At 46.4% G+C, this 14,983-nt stretch overlaps 7 non-coding genes across 7 annotated transcripts; all 7 read right to left on the minus strand.

Moving 5' to 3' along the window:
* Positions 1-353: 353 nt before the first annotated feature.
* LOC142726306 (U2 spliceosomal RNA) lies at positions 354-544 on the minus strand. The gene has a single exon (XR_012876767.1). It is a non-coding gene; the product is annotated as a U2 spliceosomal RNA (small nuclear RNA).
* A 1,264-nt stretch (positions 545-1,808) lies between these two features.
* LOC142726283 (U2 spliceosomal RNA) lies at positions 1,809-1,999 on the minus strand. Its single transcript, XR_012876747.1, has one exon. It is a non-coding gene; the product is annotated as a U2 spliceosomal RNA (small nuclear RNA).
* Positions 2,000-3,287: 1,288 nt separating this feature from the next.
* On the minus strand, positions 3,288-3,479 carry LOC142726292 (U2 spliceosomal RNA). Its single transcript, XR_012876754.1, has one exon. It is a non-coding gene; the product is annotated as a U2 spliceosomal RNA (small nuclear RNA).
* Positions 3,480-10,317: 6,838 nt separating this feature from the next.
* LOC142726307 (U2 spliceosomal RNA) lies at positions 10,318-10,508 on the minus strand. The gene has a single exon (XR_012876768.1). It is a non-coding gene; the product is annotated as a U2 spliceosomal RNA (small nuclear RNA).
* A 1,280-nt stretch (positions 10,509-11,788) lies between these two features.
* LOC142726308 (U2 spliceosomal RNA) lies at positions 11,789-11,979 on the minus strand. The gene has a single exon (XR_012876769.1). It is a non-coding gene; the product is annotated as a U2 spliceosomal RNA (small nuclear RNA).
* Positions 11,980-13,279: 1,300 nt separating this feature from the next.
* On the minus strand, positions 13,280-13,470 carry LOC142726309 (U2 spliceosomal RNA). Its single transcript, XR_012876770.1, has one exon. It is a non-coding gene; the product is annotated as a U2 spliceosomal RNA (small nuclear RNA).
* A 1,296-nt stretch (positions 13,471-14,766) lies between these two features.
* On the minus strand, positions 14,767-14,957 carry LOC142726310 (U2 spliceosomal RNA). Its single transcript, XR_012876771.1, has one exon. It is a non-coding gene; the product is annotated as a U2 spliceosomal RNA (small nuclear RNA).
* Between the last annotated feature and the right edge of the window lie 26 nt (positions 14,958-14,983).

Genomic DNA, 14,983 nt, shown 5'->3' on the forward strand with positions numbered 1-14,983 from the left:
TCAATCAATCAATCAATCAATCAATCAATCAATCAATCAATCAATCAATCAATCAGTGGCTGGCTCAGGTGCAGCTCTTTAACTTACCTAAAAGGGAGGGCGGAGAGAAGACAAGGAAGGTGAATGAGGTGTTCCAATGTGAAATGCCGGAAACACAGAAACACAGACGACACACAACAAGAGGTGGCAATCTATTCATTAATTGCATTTAATCAATGAGCTCATTATCACTCATGCATTGTCCAACAGGTGTTGAAATAATGGGATTAAAAGGGGAGATCCCTTCAGAAAGACAGAAACAATAGCAAAGACAAAAAACACTTTTGGAATCTGCTTTTAGTCAACACATAAGGAAAGGGTGCACCGGTCCTGGAAATACTGCAATACCAGGTCAATGCGTGGAGTGGACAGAGCAAGCTCTATTTCCATCTCCCTGTTCTAAAAATCCATTTAATATATGGTCCCCAGATAGGGGACGTATCAGATATTAAACTGATAAGAACAGATACTACACTTGATCTTAGCCAAAAGGCCGAGAAGCGATAACCCGAACGGGCCGCGCGTTGCCCGAGCCTGCCCGATACTGCTGTTCAGCCCTTGCAGCGATTCAGCCTACTTCTAGGCAATTCCATGGGGCCCTGCAGGCTCACACACTCACAGCTACACGGGAGGTGAATAAAGGCCGGAGAGGAAGCCAGACAGGATTTGCTTCTTTTGCTTGCACCACAATGCAGTGCTGAAAGAGGAGGAATCTACATAAAAATGCCTTCCTGGCAACGCCCAAATGCCCTGCTGCCATGCAGATAAACACTGGCAGCGGCAGCAAGTGCATGCCCACAGCCACCCCTTGTTCCTTCACACCTTGTATCAGCTGTAATCCAGTCCAATCCAGTGCTGCCTGCTGAGCAGCACTGACCAACACTGCCTGGGCCCAGGCTTTTATCTCTGAGGCCCCATTATGATGTCAGAAAGCTGGCTCTGGAATCCTGAGGGCTCCACTATGACACGTGCAAAGTTCCGTCTGAACTTTATATAAGATGGTGAGGCTCAGTCAGTCACTCAGTGTTGCCTGAGAGGGCAACACTGCAACAGCCGGCCGCCAGGCTGTCTTTTTTTTGCACAGCTAGTTGCCTCCAGGAGGCCACAAGAGGGAGACAAGGGAGTGCAAAATGGAAAATAGGCATCCACCAACTTTACAGACAACTTCTCCTTGCTCCTACAACCTCCATCCTTGCACAGTTTGTTATTCTTCTAGGTAACATAGTAACAAATCCAAATTGCTGCTCTCTTTGTAGGCAAGCAAGGCTTTGTTGCAACTGCAATTCTTACTTCTTCTTGAAATGTAGGGACGACAGTACATTCCATCACATCCATCTAGTGTACACAGGTAGGTCCATTGTGGCGGGCAGGCGAGCGGGCGGGCTGCTTTATTGGCTGTTTGCTGTTCCCCTACTCCACTCCACTATTTGACTGTTGTGCTGCATCAATCAATCAATCAATCAATCAATCAATCAATCAGTGGCTGGCTCAGGTGCAGCTCTTTAACTTACCTAAAAGGGAGGGCGGAGAGAAGACAAGGAAGGTGAATGAGGTGTTCCAATGTGAAATGCCGGAAACACAGACGACACACAACAAGAGGTGGCAATCTATTCATTAATTGCATTTAATCAATGAGCTCATTATCACTCATGCATTGTCCAACAGGTGTTGAAATAATGGGATTAAAAGGGGAGATCCCTTCAGAAAGACAGAAACAATAGCAAAGACAAAAAACACTTTTGGAATCTGCTTTTAGTCAACACATAAGGAAAGGGTGCACCGGTCCTGGGAATACTGCAATACCAGGTCAATGCGTGGAGTGGACAGAGCAAGCTCTATTTCCATCTCCCTGTTCTAAAAATCCATTTAATATATGGTCCCCAGATAGGGGACGTATCAGATATTAAACTGATAAGAACAGATACTACACTTGATCTTAGCCAAAAGGCCGAGAAGCGATAACCCGAACGGGCCGCGCGTTGCCCGAGCCTGCCCGATACTGCTGTTCAGCCCTTGCAGCGATTCAGCCTACTTCTAGGCAATTCCATGGGGCCCTGCAGGCTCACACACTCACAGCTACACGGGAGGTGAATAAAGGCCGGAGAGGAAGCCAGACAGGATTTGCTTCTTTTGCTTGCACCACAATGCAGTGCTGAAAGAGGAGGAATCTACATAAAAACGCCTTCCTGGCAACGCCCAAATGCCCTGCTGCCATGCAGATAAACACTGGCAGCGGCAGCAAGTGCATGCCCACAGCCACCCCTTGTTCCTTCACACCTTGTATCAGCTGTAATCCAGTCCAGTCCAGTGCTGCCTGCTGAGCAGCACTGACCAACACTGCCTGGGCCCAGGCTTTTATCTCTGAGGCCCCATTATGATGTCAGAAAGCTGGCTCTGGAATCCTGAGGGCTCCACTATGACACGTGCAAAGTTCCGTCTGAACTTTATATAAGACGGTGAGGCTCAGTCAGTCACTCAGTGTTGCCTGAGAGGGCAACACTGCAACAGCCGGCCGCCAGGCTGTCTTTTTTTTGCACAGCTAGTTGCCTCCAGGAGGCCACAAGAGGGAGACAAGGGACTGCAAAATGGAAAATAGGCATCCACCAACTTTACAGACAACTTCTCCTTGCTCCTACAACCTCCATCCTTGCACAGTTTGTTATTCTTCTAGGTAACATAGTAACAAATCCAAATTGCTGCTCTCTTTGTAGGCAAGCAAGGCTTTGTTGCAACTGCAATTCTTACTTCTTCTTGAAATGTAGGGACGACAGTACATTCCATCACATCCATCTAGTGTACACAGGTAGGTCCATTGTGGCGGGCAGGCGAGCGGGCGGGCTGCTTTATTGGCTGTTTGCTGTTCCCCTACTCCACTCCACTATTTGACTGTTGTGCTGCATCAATCAATCAATCAATCAATCAATCAATCAATCAATCAATCAATCAATCAGTGGCTGGCTCAGGTGCAGCTCTTTAACTTACCTAAAAGGGAGGGCGGAGAGAAGACAAGGAAGGTGAATGAGGTGTTCCAATGTGAAATGCCGGAAACACAGAAACACAGACGACACACAACAAGAGGTGGCAATCTATTCATTAATTGCATTTAATCAATGAGCTCATTATCACTCATGCATTGTCCAACAGGTGTTGAAATAATGGGATTAAAAGGGGAGATCCCTTCAGAAAGACAGAAACAATAGCAAAGACAAAAAACACTTTTGGAATCTGCTTTTAGTCAACACATAAGGAAAGGGTGCACCGGTCCTGGGAATACTGCAATACCAGGTCAATGCGTGGAGTGGACAGAGCAAGCTCTATTTCCATCTCCCTGTTCTAAAAATCCATTTAATATATGGTCCCCAGATAGGGGACGTATCAGATATTAAACTGATAAGAACAGATAAGGTTTCAACAAAGTTTTTTATTGGCAAAAATAATATATTTTACAGACTTTTTTTTTAAAATTGAAACCACAAGATAAAATCAACAGCATAATACATGAATATTCATACATTTAAATGAATACAAAAGTAATAATAATAAGACCATTAATACAGATGTTATAATAAAAGTACAGAACCATAGCAGGATAAAATTTATACAGGGCATAAAAGACATAAAAGAATAAAACCATTTTTATTTACAATGTTATGGTATTCCACATTTGCAAACACCACATGGATGTTGCTTCTTTTACCCCTAGCTGCTTTTTGTCCCTAAGATAATAAATATACATTTCACTTAGGGCATATTTCACACAATTTTTAACGTCAATAAAATCATGTTTAAAAAGCAGAATGTTCCTAACCTTCCAAATGGCATTCTTAAAACAGTTTAAAATGATCCAACAGACCATTTGCTGTTTAAAACTTGGGCAGTTAAAAAGACCATAAAACACGTATTCAAATTTAAGATCTTTAAGACCGCAGGCCCATTTCAGCAATGGGCCTACCTTCCTCCAAACCTCCTGTGCATATGGGCAGTTCCAAAACAGGTGCATTATCGTCTCGTCGTCACCACACCTGTCTCTCGGGCACTTGGCTCTCGCCACCAGTCCTCGCCTATGCTGGAATTCACGAGTAGGGAGGCACTGGTGAACGATTGCCCAGGCAAGGTCCTTGTGCACATTTGCCATAAATTTCCCGAAAACGTTCCGCCACACCACCTTGGACCTTGCCTGTGAGAAATTTGAAACTGCCAGTGTATCCTCCTGCCGCCTACAGGAGAGTGACACTTTTTTCTGGTCCCCCAATATGTCAGGCTCCAATTCTTGGAGACCTAGGAGCCTGACAGTTTTTTCGAGCACCGCATATTGTTTTGGGGGACACAGAAGCACAGGAGAATTCAAAGGGACACGAAACCATCGTTTAAAAATCATGCCCGTAGCGTACTTTAAAAAGTAGCTAAAAATACCATCAGAATTATACATTTTAAAACAGAAGCAAAAGTATTTAATGTAAAAGAAGTTAAAAAGGTTAGGAACATCTCTCCCGCCATTGTCCTTACATCTGTACATAAAATCACGTTTTAGTTTTTCCATTTTGGAACCCCATAAAAACATAAAACAGATCCTGGTCACTTTTTTAATATATAAAATTGTTGGAGGGAAAACCATAGCTACATAAAGCATTATGGGTAATAAAACAGATTTAATTATTAAAACTTTTCCCTCCATGGTGAGATTTCTCAAATTCCACATTAAAACCTTTTTTTCCATTTTGGCAATTACTGAATCCCAATTGGGTCTCCCATCGTTTTCTTGATTAAAAACAATTCCTAAAATTTTTATCTGATCCTGCTGCATGTTAACTCCTGGTGTCACAGAGGAATCCCATACACCAGTATAAAAACAGTCACACTTATCAACGTTTAATTTAAAACCAGAGGCTTCACAAAAAAAGCCGGTGTTCCTCAATGCCCGTCTCATAGAAGCGGCGTCTGGGCATAGGACGGTGGCGTCATCCATATAGCCTAGGATTTTTACCTGGTTCCCCCTTCCTCCAGGTATGGGCACGCCTCTGATGACTTTATCATCTCTTATTAGGGTGAACAGAGGTTCTATGGCACAAATAAAAAGGAGCGGAGACAACGGGCACCCCTGTTTCACCCCTGATAAAAGAGGAACACCTTTAGTTAAAAATCCGTTGATAGAAATTTGGCTAAAACAGGATCGATATAAAAGCTTAATACGTGTTAAAATAATTTCAGGAACAGCCATCTTTTTAAGAACCATAAAAAGATATTCATGGGAGACCCGGTCAAAAGCCTTCTCGAAATCTAAGGATAAAATAGCAAGGCTTTGACCCCTTTCTTTAAAATACCAAATGATGTCACGTAAAATATTCAGGGACTCAGTAATTGACCTCCCAGGTACCCCACATACCTGGTTTGGATGGATTAATTTATGAATAAAAGGTTTAAAACGGATTGTTATTAGTTTAGCTAAAATTTTACAATCAACGTTTAAAAGAGTAATAGGGCGCCAGTTTTTTAACTGGTCCCTCTCACCTTTTTTAAAAATTAAGGACACAATCCCCCTCCTCCAGGAAGGGGGCAGCTCTTCAGTAATAAAAACTTCCTTATACAATAAAAACATGTCATTCTTTAAAATTTCCCAAAAAGCATGATAAAATTCGATGGGCAGACCATCTTCCCCAGGAGCTTTCCCATTAGAAAAACTTTTAAAAGCAAATAAAAGTTCCTCCAAGGTAATATTACGGGATAAAACTTCCTGGTCTAAAATATCTAGCTTGGCATCAAGGGAATTAAGAACATGTTCTAAAAAGGAAGGATCAATATTTTTCTTGTTAAAAAGAGATTGGTAGAAATTAAAAGCAGAATTTAAAATGCCGACCATAGTGGTTTCTCCTTCAAGGTTTAAAATGACATCTCGTTTATCCATTACCTTTTTGAAGAAGAACCGGGAACACTTCTCGCCATCCTCGAGGTGCTTTACATGTGAATTAAAAATTATTTGTTTCCCTTTCTCTTCTATGGCATATTTTATTTCAGCTTTAAGATTTAAGATATCATCATCAACATCCATACCAATCTCCTTCAATTTAAAAAGTACATGTAAACGTTTATTAAGAACATAAAACCATTGTTTTTTCTCTTTTGCTTTCTTCTTACCTGCTCGAATAAAAAAAGCTCTGATTTTGGGTTTAATGCCCTCCCACCAGTGTAGCATAGGCTGACTGGGCGCTCTATGGGACTGCCAACACTGGTAGGTCCGCACAAACTCCTCTTTAATGATGGGGTCCTCCAGGAGTGTGGTGTTTAGTCTCCAGGGACCCCTACAAGCTTTTTGCTCTCCCTCTAGCTCCAGGTGCACTGAAAGGAGCTTGTGATCAGATAAAATATTTGTTAAAAGCAAACATTTTTTGGGAATAAAACTATTAGAAGTGAAAATAAAATCAATTCTGGAGCTCACTCTTCCATTGGACCAGGTGGGGCCTGGGTCCGCAGGCAAGAGTTCCCTCCAGCAATCTTTCAATTTAAAATCACCAATAAAATTCTTGAGCAGGTAAGAAGTACGGTCAATTTTTCGATTAAAATCCCCACCCTGCCGGTGTTCTCCATCTCGCACACAGTTAAAATCACCACCCACCAGCAGGGGGGTAGACCCAACACAAAACAATGGTAAAATCTCTAATAGTTCTGCCCTCTCCTGTTTGGTAGGAGGGGCATAAACGTTTAAAACACGAATTAAAATTCCATTAAAAAGCAAATGTATTAAAATAGCTCTGCCGGGCATGATTTCAGTCACTGTTTGGATGGAGATAAAACGACCTCGGCAGAGCAATCCAACCCCCGCAGAGCGACAGTCATTTCCACCAGACCAGACTGAGGGGCCTAGTTTCCAGTCCATCTTTAAATCTTGATATTCCAAGTCATTAGGGATTCCACATTCTTGAAGCAGGCAAAGGTCAAAGTCCACAGTCTCTAAAAATGAAAATAAAGCAGTCCTGCGGACAGGGCTCTTTAGGGACCTCACATTTAGTGAGGCGACTTTGATAGGAACCAACATAGTCTTAGTTGAGGTCAGGGTCCGAACCAGAAGAGTCGTACTCGGAGATCAGCTGCGAGTCTGGACCCCCTTTTTGAGGGGTCAATAAATCTTGGATATTGGTAGGGTCAGAGCCAGATACGTGGGCGGCTCCAACCCCCACACTGCTCTCATCCGAACTCCGATAGGCAGCTTTCCTCCGAACTCCGGACTCCTCTTCCTCTCGCTGTCTCTTTGCAGAATGGCTCCTATCCATCTCCTCGAAGTCGCTCTCACCCATCTCTGGCCCCTGGCTGAAGATATCGCTGATGTCCTTCCTGGGCAGCTGCACAGGGGCCTGTGAGGTCCCATCACTCTTGGCAACCTTTGCCTGCTTACGGGGAGCCTTCATCGCAAGCCCCTCCACAACCGCAGTGGAGGAACTTTGCTCCGACCCCCCCGTTGACCGGAAATGGTCAAAACGAGGCTCCAATCCAGCATATTTTAGGGTTTTCTTAATGGAGCCCTCGTCTGACACAGAGTGTCTCCGCTCCATGCCCACACTCTTGGGACAGGCGTCAGGTCCTACTGCAGAACCTACGGAGCCACGACGCCTGTCGCTAACCACTGCCTCAACAGGGTCCACTGCAGGCGGAGCAGAGGACCTGTTTGCAGAGGTGCCGGTCAACTTATGTCCAGCAGAGTCAGAATTCCTCCTGCTCTGCCTGGACCCGGTGGAATCCCTATGGCCGTCCCTCGAGGCTGACATCGGTGGGCCCCCCGATGGAGCTGTGAAGGACTTTGGCCTGGACCCCTCAGTCGTCAATGCTCGTTTTGGGGCATTACCAGCGGCGTCTGCACATGTTGCAAACTGCCGCTCTGGCCCTGGTCTGGGTGGCCCAGATTTCGCTCTGCGGGGGCAATCTTTAAAAGCATGCCCAGTCATGCCGCACAGATTGCACAACACCTCGGAACTGCATTTTGCCGCTACGTGTCCAACCTGGCCACACCTGTTACACTGCACCACATGGGGCCGGTCACAATGTTCTCTGGTGTGGCCATATCTCAAGCAGTTCCGGCAGGCTATTGGCATCTGGGGGTAAAATAGGAATCCTCGATTCTTCCCAATGGCAAAGTTCTGGGGTGGGTGATGTAAGCCTCCAATGCCATTGGGATCCTGGCGGAACTTCACCCAATATTTTCTTTTGCCATTCCAGAAGCTCTGGGTGTTCAAGATTTTATGTGAGAAGCGGACCTCCCTGCAGTAACGACTGAGGAAGGTTTCAATGTCACACTCTGAGACAAATGGACTGAACATGCACATCACGAGCGGGACTTCTTCCTCCCCGTAGAGGAATAAAAAGTTCAGTCCATTTAGCCGCTCCTCACTCTGGTCCGCATCAGACAATCTTTTGTGCATGTTGTCGCAACATGCCGCGGCCGTAAAGGATACGGTGTACCGACCGCGGCTTTCCTGGTCGTTGAGACACAGGATGTCCGCCCGCTTGAGCCCCAGGAAGTCCAGCAGAATCACCTCCACAATGAAGCGAAGGTTCTTCCGCTGGCGATGGCCTTCTTCCACCTCGATGCGGACGGACTGGCGCAACCGGGTGTCCCCGGATGCAAATCCAAATGTATATGGCATTTTCAGTGCCTGGGGGCTAAGCCTGTCCCTTATAGCAGCAAGGGCTCAGATTCCACAATTAAGTGGAACCCTCCCCCAAGGCCAAGGATTAGGGTACCCCAGACACCTACGAAGCCCGATAAACGCCCTCGGAACGCTCTTAGAAAAACGCCTCAAGGCCGGTTGACCTCTTGGGTAAGGCGCGATCGCAACTCGTTGTCCGGGGGCTAAGCCCACTCCCCAAATAGCAGCAAGGGGGTGAAGTCTCTCTGTGAAAAGAGACGATCCCCCAAGGCCAAGGAGCAGGGTACCCCGGACACCTCCCAACAAAACCAGATGCAGAAATACTACACCTGATCTTGCCAAAAGGCCGAGAAGCGATAACCCGAACGGGCCGCGCGTTGCCCGAGCCTGCCCGATACTGCTGTTCAGCCCTTGCAGCGATTCAGCCTACTTCTAGGCAATTCCATGGGGCCCTACAGGCTCACACACTCACAGCTACACGGGAGGTGAATAAAGGCCGGAGAGGAAGCCAGACAGGATTTGCTTCTTTTGCTTGCACCACAATGCAGTGCTGAAAGAGGAGGAATCTACATAAAAACGCCTTCCTGGCAACGCCCAAATGCCCTGCTGCCATGCAGATAAACACTGGCAGCGGCAGCAAGTGCATGCCCACAGCCACCCCTTGTTCCTTCACACCTTGTATCAGCTGTAATCCAGTCCAGTCCAGTGCTGCCTGCTGAGCAGCACTGACCAACACTGCCTGGGCCCAGGCTTTTATCTCTGAGGCCCCATTATGATGTCAGAAAGCTGGCTCTGGAATCCTGAGGGCTCCACTATGACACGTGCAAAGTTCCGTCTGAACTTTATATAAGACGGTGAGGCTCAGTCAGTCACTCAGTGTTGCCTGAGAGGGCAACACTGCAACAGCCGGCCGCCAGGCTGTCTTTTTTTTGCACAGCTAGTTGCCTCCAGGAGGCCACAAGAGGGAGACAAGGGACTGCAAAATGGAAAATAGGCATCCACCAACTTTACAGACAACTTCTCCTTGCTCCTACAACCTCCATCCTTGCACAGTTTGTTATTCTTCTAGGTAACATAGTAACAAATCCAAATTGCTGCTCTCTTTGTAGGCAAGCAAGGCTTTGTTGCAACTGCAATTCTTACTTCTTCTTGAAATGTAGGGACGACAGTACATTCCATCACATCCATCTAGTGTACACAGGTAGGTCCATTGTGGCGGGCAGGCGAGCGGGCGGGCTGCTTTATTGGCTGTTTGCTGTTCCCCTACTCCACTCCACTATTTGACTGTTGTGCTGCATCAATCAATCAATCAATCAATCAATCAATCAATCAATCAATCAATCAGTGGCTGGCTCAGGTGCAGCTCTTTAACTTACCTAAAAGGGAGGGCGGAGAGAAGACAAGGAAGGTGAATGAGGTGTTCCAATGTGAAATGCCGGAAACACAGAAACACAGACGACACACAACAAGAGGTGGCAATCTATTCATTAATTGCATTTAATCAATGAGCTCATTATCACTCATGCATTGTCCAACAGGTGTTGAAATAGTGGGATTAAAAGGGGAGATCCCTTCAGAAAGACAGAAACAATAGCAAAGACAAAAAACACTTTTGGAATCTGCTTTTAGTCAACACATAAGGAAAGGGTGCACCGGTCCTGGAAATACTGCAATACCAGGTCAATGCGTGGAGTGGACAGAGCAAGCTCTATTTCCATCTCCCTGTTCTAAAAATCCATTTAATATATGGTCCCCAGATAGGGGACGTATCAGATATTAAACTGATAAGAACAGATACTACACTTGATCTTAGCCAAAAGGCCGAGAAGCGATAACCCGAACGGGCCGCGCGTTGCCCGAGCCTGCCCGATACTGCTGTTCAGCCCTTGCAGCGATTCAGCCTACTTCTAGGCAATTCCATGGGGCCCTGCAGGCTCACACACTCACAGCTACACGGGAGGTGAATAAAGGCCGGAGAGGAAGCCAGACAGGATTTGCTTCTTTTGCTTGCACCACAATGCAGTGCTGAAAGAGGAGGAATCTACATAAAAACGCCTTCCTGGCAACGCCCAAATGCCCTGCTGCCATGCAGATAAACACTGGCAGCGGCAGCAAGTGCATGCCCACAGCCACCCCTTGTTCCTTCACACCTTGTATCAGCTGTAATCCAGTCCAGTCCAGTGCTGCCTGCTGAGCAGCACTGACCAACACTGCCTGGGCCCAGGCTTTTATCTCTGAGGCCCCATTATGATGTCAGAAAGCTGGCTCTGGAATCCTGAGGGCTCCACTATGACACGTGCAAAGTTCCGTCTGAACTTTATATAAGACGGTGAGGCTCAGTCAGTCACTCAGTGTTGCCTGAGAGGGCAACACTGCAACAGCCGGCCGCTAGGCTGTCTTTTTTTTGCACAGCTAGTTGCCTCCAGGAGGCCACAAGAGGGAGACAAGGGACTGCAAAATGGAAAATAGGCATCCACCAACTTTACAGACAACTTCTCCTTGCTCCTACAACCTCCATCCTTGCACAGTTTGTTATTCTTCTAGGTAACATAGTAACAAATCCAAATTGCTGCTCTCTTTGTAGGCAAGCAAGGCTTTGTTGCAACTGCAATTCTTACTTCTTCTTGAAATGTAGGGACGACAGTACATTCCATCACATCCATCTAGTGTACACAGGTAGGTCCATTGTGGCGGGCAGGCGAGCGGGCGGGCTGCTTTATTGGCTGTTTGCTGTTCCCCTACTCCACTCCACTATTTGACTGTTGTGCTGCATCAATCAATCAATCAATCAATCAATCAATCAATCAATCAATCAGTGGCTGGCTCAGGTGCAGCTCTTTAACTTACCTAAAAGGGAGGGCGGAGAGAAGACAAGGAAGGTGAATGAGGTGTTCCAATGTGAAATGCCGGAAACACAGAAACACAGACGACACACAACAAGAGGTGGCAATCTATTCATTAATTGCATTTAATCAATGAGCTCATTATCACTCATGCATTGTCCAACAGGTGTTGAAATAATGGGATTAAAAGGGGAGATCCCTTCAGAAAGACAGAAACAATAGCAAAGACAAAAAACACTTTTGGAATCTGCTTTTAGTCAACACATAAGGAAAGGGTGCACCGGTCCTGGAAATACTGCAATACCAGGTCAATGCGTGGAGTGGACAGAGCAAGCTCTATTTCCATCTCCCTGTTCTAAAAATCCATTTAATATATGGTCCCCAGATAGGGGACGTATCAGATATTAAACTGATAAGAACAGATACTACACTTGATCTTAGCCAAAAGGCCGAGAAGCGATAACCCGAACGGGCCGCGCGTTGCCCGAGCCTGCCCGATACTGCTGTTCAGCCCTTGCAGCGATTCAGCCTACTTCTAGGCAATTCCATGGGGCCCTGCAGGCTCACACACTCACAGCTACACGGGAGGTGAATAAAGGCCGGAGAGGAAGCCAGACAGGATTTGCTTCTTTTGCTTGCACCACAATGCAGTGCTGAAAGAGGAGGAATCTACATAAAAACGCCTTCCTGGCAACGCCCAAATGCCCTGCTGCCATGCAGATAAACACTGGCAGCGGCAGCAAGTGCATGCCCACAGCCACCCCTTGTTCCTTCACACCTTGTATCAGCTGTAATCCAGTCCAGTCCAGTGCTGCCTGCTGAGCAGCACTGACCAACACTGCCTGGGCCCAGGCTTTTATCTCTGAGGCCCCATTATGATGTCAGAAAGCTGGCTCTGGAATCCTGAGGGCTCCACTATGACACGTGCAAAGTTCCGTCTGAACTTTATATAAGACGGTGAGGCTCAGTCAGTCACTCAGTGTTGCCTGAGAGGGCAACACTGCAACAGCCGGCCGCCAGGCTGTCTTTTTTTTGCACAGCTAGTTGCCTCCAGGAGGCCACAAGAGGGAGACAAGGGACTGCAAAATGGAAAATAGGCATCCACCAACTTTACAGACAACTTCTCCTTGCTCCTACAACCTCCATCCTTGCACAGTTTGTTATTCTTCTAGGTAACATAGTAACAAATCCAAATTGCTGCTCTCTTTGTAGGCAAGCAAGGCTTTGTTGCAACTGCAATTCTTACTTCTTCTTGAAATGTAGGGACGACAGTACATTCCATCACATCCATCTAGTGTACACAGGTAGGTCCATTGTGGCGGGCAGGCGAGCGGGCGGGCTGCTTTATTGGCTGTTTGCTGTTCCCCTACTCCACTCCACTATTTGACTGTTGTGCTGCATCAATCAATCAATCAATCAATCAATCAATCAATCAATCAATCAATCAATCAATCAATCAATCAGTGGCTGGCTCAGGTGCAGCTCTTTAACTTACCTAAAAGGGAGGGCGGAGAGAAGACAAGGAAGGTGAATGAGGTGTTCCAATGTGAAATGCCGGAAACACAGAAACACAGACGACACACAACAAGAGGTGGCAATCTATTCATTAATTGCATTTAATCAATGAGCTCATTATCACTCATGCATTGTCCAACAGGTGTTGAAATAATGGGATTAAAAGGGGAGATCCCTTCAGAAAGACAGAAACAATAGCAAAGACAAAAAACACTTTTGGAATCTGCTTTTAGTCAACACATAAGGAAAGGGTGCACCGGTCCTGGAAATACTGCAATACCAGGTCAATGCGTGGAGTGGACAGAGCAAGCTCTATTTCCATCTCCCTGTTCTAAAAATCCATTTAATATATGGTCCCCAGATAGGGGACGTATCAGATATTAAACTGATAAGAACAGATACTACACTTGATCTTAGCCAAAAGGCCGAGAAGCGATAACCCGAACGGGCCGCGCGTTGCCCGAGCCTGCCCGATACTGCTGTTTAGCCCTTGCAGCGATTCAGCCTACTTCTAGGCAATTCCATGGGGCCCTGCAGGCTCACACACTCACAGCTACACGGGAGGTGAATAAAGGCCGGAGAGGAAGCCAGACAGGATTTGCTTCTTTTGCTTGCACCACAATGCAGTGCTGAAAGAGGAGGAATCTACATAAAAACGCCTTCCTGGCAACGCCCAAATGCCCTGCTGCCATGCAGATAAACACTGGCAGCGGCAGCAAGTGCATGCCCACAGCCACCCCTTGTTCCTTCACACCTTGTATCAGCTGTAATCCAGTCCAGTCCAGTGCTGCCTGCTGAGCAGCACTGACCAACACTGCCTGGGCCCAGGCTTTTATCTCTGAGGCCCCATTATGATGTCAGAAAGCTGGCTCTGGAATCCTGAGGGCTCCACTATGACACGTGCAAAGTTCCGTCTGAACTTTATATAAGACGGTGAGGCTCAGTCAGTCACTCAGTGTTGCCTGAGAGGGCAACACTGCAACAGCCGGCCGCCAGGCTGTCTTTTTTTTGCACAGCTAGTTGCCTCCAGGAGGCCACAAGAGGGAGACAAGGGACTGCAAAATGGAAAATAGGCATCCACCAACTTTACAGACAACTTCTCCTTGCTCCTACAACCTCCATCCTTGCACAGTTTGTTATTCTTCTAGGTAACATAGTAACAAATCCAAATTGCTGCTCTCTTTGTAGGCAAGCAAGGCTTTGTTGCAACTGCAATTCTTACTTCTTCTTGAAATGTAGGGACGACAGTACATTCCATCACATCCATCTAGTGTACACAGGTAGGTCCATTGTGGCGGGCAGGCGAGCGGGCGGGCTGCTTTATTGGCTGTTTGCTGTTCCCCTACTCCACTCCACGATTTGACTGTTGTGCTGCATCAATCAATCAATCAATCAATCAATCAATCAATCAATCAATCAATCAATCAATCAATCAGTGGCTGGCTCAGGTGCAGCTCTTTAACTTACCTAAAAGGGAGGGCGGAGAGAAGACAAGGAAGGTGAATGAGGTGTTCCAATGTGAAATGCCGGAAACACAGAAACACAGACGACACACAACAAGAGGTGGCAATCTATTCATTAATTGCATTTAATCAATGAGCTCATTATCACTCATGCATTGTCCAACAGGTGTTGAAATAATGGGATTAAAAGGGGAGATCCCTTCAGAAAGACAGAAACAATAGCAAAGACAAAAAACACTTTTGGAATCTGCTTTTAGTCAACACATAAGGAAAGGGTGCACCGGTCCTGGAAATACTGCAATACCAGGTCAATGCGTGGAGTGGACAGAGCAAGCTCTATTTCCATCTCCCTGTTCTAAAAATCCATTTAATATATGGTCCCCAGATAGGGGACGTATCAGATATTAAACTGATAAGAACAGATACTACACTTGATCTTAGCCAAAAGGCCGAGAAGCGATAACCCGAACGGGCCGCGCGTTGCCCG

The sequence above is a fragment of the Rhinoderma darwinii genome, unplaced genomic scaffold (assembly GCF_050947455.1).
Source record: "Rhinoderma darwinii isolate aRhiDar2 unplaced genomic scaffold, aRhiDar2.hap1 Scaffold_621, whole genome shotgun sequence".
NCBI lineage: Eukaryota > Metazoa > Chordata > Amphibia > Anura > Rhinodermatidae > Rhinoderma > Rhinoderma darwinii.